Below are 5,000 nucleotides of genomic sequence, written 5' to 3'. Positions count from 1 at the left end.
TGGGGGATACACTGTCATCACTGGCATTTAGACTTTTCCCCCAGCACTCCATGTCACTTGAAAACAATTACAAAACTACTACCTTGAGAAAAATATTATTCTGCTCACCGAATAAAATAATATTACCTGGGTCTACGTTTGTGTTTGTACATGTGTTAGATGTATGATTTTTAAGATGATTTTTAGGATAGTATTTCAAAACAAAAACGGCATTATGGCAAAAGTGCAATCACCTTTAGTCTTGAGTCTAGACTGTGAAACAGTCAAAAGGAATGTACTGTGAGATCTCAGGCTACACTCTGGCTTATAGGTGACTAAGAGGTCTGCAATGTAACTAGGGACCAGACCTGTCCATGTTTTAAACACGTTTAGTCTGACGAAGGTCCGTGGAGACCGAAGAATCACTCTGTGAATAAATTGCTGATTGCTTGGCGAGAGCAGTGTGAGGGAGGAAGACCAGTTCTCTGACGCACCTGCTCATAGAGTTTAGGAAATGAATTTTGTATCTAATTGGTAACCAGTGGAGAGATACTAAATTAGAATGACAGTAGACTGAGGCAGGAATAGTTGCAGTAGTCTGAACAAGATGAGATAAAACATGGATGACCTCTAAATCTGTGTAGGATAAAAACAACTTGATTTTTTTATATAAGTAGTTAAGTAGTTAGTTCGTTTATTATCCTTTCGGAAATTCTCTTTGTGTCTGTGGCAACTGTCAGACAAATACAACCACAACAGAAAGGACATTACAAATAAAGACATACATTTAACAACAAAGTGCTCCACATCAACATCACCAACAATCAAGAATTAAGTACAACAAAAATGCAAGTGACACACACCTCATATCATAAGGATTTGTTTAACAGAGCTATACTGGAAGGTATAAAGGATCTCTGGGCACGGGAAGTCCGCAAAGGCGGTACCCTGTACCTCCGTCCTGATGGTAACAACTCATATTCACCATAGAGAGGGTGTGATACATCACTGAGGATTGCCCGCCCTTTCCCCGCCACTCGGGACTCACAAAGCAGTGTCATACTATGTTGTTGCTGACCCGCAATCTTGCTAGACATATTAACAATCTTATTGAGTTTGTTCTTGTTGACTACAGACAGTGAGAAATACCAGGCAATAAAACAGAAAGTTAGAACACTCTCCACAAATGAACGATAAAAGAGAACCATTATATGTCTGTCCACTCCAAACTGTCGAAGCTTTCGCATGAAGTATAGTCGTTGTAATCCTTTCCTGTAAATGACACCTGTGTTTAAATCCCATGACAGTTTTTTGTCAATTACTGTCCCTAGATATTTATATTCATTTACCACTTCAATACAGTCACCACCAATAGCTACTTGTTGGTGTGTCCTTCTACTCGCTCTGAAATCAAAAATAATTTCCTTAGTTTTCTTGGTATTTAGCTGAAGAAAACTGGCATGACACCAATTAACAAACTCATCCACACATCCATGATACTTTGTTTCATCTTCAGTGATCAAACCAACAATCACTGTATCATCAGCAAATTTAACACTGAAAACATCAGATGAGTTAGCGTAGTAGTATGCGTTTCTAAATTCTAGGAAGCAAGACTGCACTACTCGCTTTACCTCTTCAAAAGTCACTGTAAAAATCTGTTGTAAGTTTCTGGCCACTGGCTGTGTGTCAGAGGATATACTTCTTCTGTTCCATTCTTCCTTCCGAAACAAAATAGTGTCTGAGTTACCTTGTACAGTCACTGCTGAGCCAGGGGCACGGACTGTCAGACTCAACATAAGTCTCTGTTTCTGGCTCTTTTGAAATTCCTGTTCATGCCAAAGTTTGTGGATAGGCCCTTGACTGCTAAAATTAGAGCAAATGGTAAAGCAATTTGTAAAAATGTTAAAAAAGCACAAAATTACCATAATTGCGGGGGTTGATAGGATTATTGATCAAAAATGACTCCACCATGAGAGTTCTGGCTTTCAAGACTCACTTTCTGGCCTGTTCTCTCTGCTTTGGAAAAAAAAAGCTCCTCACCCATTGGCATTTCAAGACCCTCCCAATCTCCCCCTCCCTCCCACCTGCTTGCATCTTCACCTGCTCAACATTGGAGGACGGTGCTATGAGTGAGCGACTGGTGTTGCAAGACATTTTAGCGATGAAGACTAATAAGCCTTGTACTATAAAAAAGCAGATGACAAAACAATATTTTGCATCATGATATGTTACCTCATCACTAATCATTTCTGTTGGATCTCTTGTCTAATTAGCTGGCTTACTTGTCCCTATTGTGAAAATGTGATGTTACTTATTTGATTCAATTACCAGATTCCGTCATTCAAGGCGATGGGAGGGATGAGAGCGGTGGGGGCTGTGTGAGAGACTTGTGAGGCAGGAGTTATATCGACATTGCATTTCCTACTGGTTGCCAATAGAGGTTCATAGATTTAACAATCTAGTTCATGGAAAATGATTTCCTATTCCTCAAGCTGCCTTGAACAAGTCAGTAAAGTTTGGCCTTTTGAATGTAAGGTATCAACAAATTGTTTATCAGGATCATGTTGGGTCTAATAACTTTTAGTTATCATGAATTTTTAATGATAACTGAAAACTCAGGTCAGGCTGGGACAGCCAGCCCGTCCCCCAATCTTTACCTCTGTTCTTCTCCCAGTTGCACACTGAGCAACAGCTGCACAAAACTTAGCATCTACTGTTCATATAAAAACACATCAGCTGGAATAACTAATTTTTGAAGATCTCTCAGCTGGTTATCAGCACTCAGAGAGAGACTGTGTGATACTCACAGTATTCTATCAACTAAAATTTGCTCTCTTTCCATGATTTAGCCTTTTCTATAACTGCAATTAGATAGTTTGTATAGGTGAATTCTCCACCCCTTCATTCATATAAACAATGATATTGATAATTGCCTCACTGATGGCTTATTACCGCCAGGGACAGTCTGTCTCCATGGAAACTGTCTGTCAAAATGGACCTGTCAAATAAAGGCTGCTTGGAGACTGGGGGGTAAAATCAACCATACACCATTTTCCTTTTATCCTACTATAGAATGAGGAACACTCTGTCCGTCCATCCGTCCGCATCCATTTTGCTCCTCAACGGGTTGGCCAATCAATCTCAAACTGCACATGGGCATTGAGCATTGGTATAGGCAGGGACTGACGGAGCTGATTTTTCCATTTTCCCAAATTTACGCTGTTTATGCGCCTTTTTGGCAAGTCTGCACGTAGTTGTGGCGCACGCATCCCCGGGCATGGACTAGTTATTTTTAAAATCTAAAAATACTAGTTTCTAAAGATAGTGGTTCTAGGAAAAGTAAAGAAGTGAAGTCTCTGCACAGGTTGTAAAGGTCAAGATATTTATATTTCAATTCAAAAATCCTACACTACTTTTGAGTGACTTAGTTTCTTAATCAATGACAATGTGCATTTACTTTGGCTATTGTACAGACAAAGCTAAAGCTAAATAGCAATTTTATTGAGGAGTTTTTAGAAGGGTTAATACTTTGTGAATTTAATATCTATATTTGCCCAGATCCTACTCATGCATTGGAGTTTCTAAATCTCAGTCAATCTTGTTCTATCTGTAAAAGGGCCCACACCATCAAAAGGGCACAATTTTTATAGCGCTAATATTTGGTGCCCAGCCCTAGTAATGTGGAAACAATCGACTTCTGTATGTCCAACCACAAAGTACTTGTTTGTGAAGCACTGGAGCTCCAAGCCTGATGGTCTGCTTGCTTTCACTTCTTTAACTCCACCTCAGCAAGAAATTTCTGAAAGACCTTCACCGCTGCCACTAACAATAATACCTCTGAGAAAGTAGTTGACCTGAGAACTTGGTCAGCTACTTTAACAGTACAGTATTTGCCAAGCTATTCTTGACTTTATCATTTCTTTTAAAGAAAAAGCAAAACCTACCCTGACTCAATGAGCACACATAGGTAGAACACACACTTCAGAGGACAGTTAAACATTTTAGAGCTTTTTTCAGTGCTTTCAATCCATTCATTTCCTACATGAGCAACCAAATTTCTGAAAGCAGTGTTTGACAGTTAGTCAATCTATTATCAATAGCTCCCTGGTATTAGGCACTTTCCCTTCCAATTTCTCCTCACAAGGGTCCAGCCGCTCCTTAACAAAGAACAAGCTAGATCCCTTGAATCCCAGTAGATACAGGCCAATCTCCAAACTGCCATTTTTATCAAAACTTTAAAGGTCCCATATTCTACACTTTCCAGTGTTTTATTTTATGTCTTGAGGTCCATTCAAAGCTGTTTGTGTGGTGTCATGTACCAAAAACACTCTCAATCCATTTTTACACGTTTATTCTCCAGCATCTCTCTGAGCCTTACCAAGAACAGGCTGTTTCTGTTGCTGTGCCTTTAAGGCTCATTAATATTAACGACCCCTCTGTTCTGATTGGCTAACTGTATCAAGAGTGAAGCGCCGGCAGAACAGGCAGTGACAGGTAGGGAAAACTCTCAGGTAATAAACAATGACAACCACTCAATCGCTTTGAAAAAAACACTTTGTTAAACTATTATTTCTTACACAAATAATAATGAGCGAACCTTTGTGACGCCACAAAGTTATGGAAGTCCAAACGGCTCGTTTAGAGGCTCGCTTTTCTAATATGGATTGTGTGAATTTAGTTGGTGACCGTGTGTTTTGATATTTTCACAATGTTTAGATAGCACATCCAACTCGTTTATAATCAAAGAGGCAAGGAAAATCCTGTTTTACACGATATGGGACATTTAAGAAAAAGTTGTCTCCACTCCACTTATAGCTTTCATGAACCAAAAATGCCAACTTTAAGAAATTTCAGTCTGGTCTTAGAACAATGCACAGCACAGAGCCTGCTCTCAGCAAATGATATTCTGATGGCAGTGGATTTGGCTTCAAGTTCTATTTTAATTCTTCTAGATTTTAGTGTGGCCTTTGACAGCAGAACACAACGACTTGGTCTCAGTCTTGGTTTAATACAAATAA

The 5,000-nt window shown here is 39.4% G+C and overlaps 1 protein-coding gene across 1 annotated transcript in view; it reads right to left on the bottom strand.

The window, feature by feature from the left end:
* LOC139923632 (protein sidekick-1-like) overlaps nucleotides 1–5,000 on the bottom strand; it is a 210,974-nt gene that overhangs the window by 20,878 nt on the left and 185,096 nt on the right. The window lies entirely within an intron of this gene.

The sequence above is a fragment of the Centroberyx gerrardi genome, chromosome 3 (assembly GCF_048128805.1).
Source record: "Centroberyx gerrardi isolate f3 chromosome 3, fCenGer3.hap1.cur.20231027, whole genome shotgun sequence".
Classification (NCBI taxonomy): Eukaryota; Metazoa; Chordata; class Actinopteri; order Beryciformes; family Berycidae; genus Centroberyx; species Centroberyx gerrardi.
Note: the sequence above shows the minus strand (reverse complement) of the source record. Positions and strands in the feature narration are given on the sequence as shown.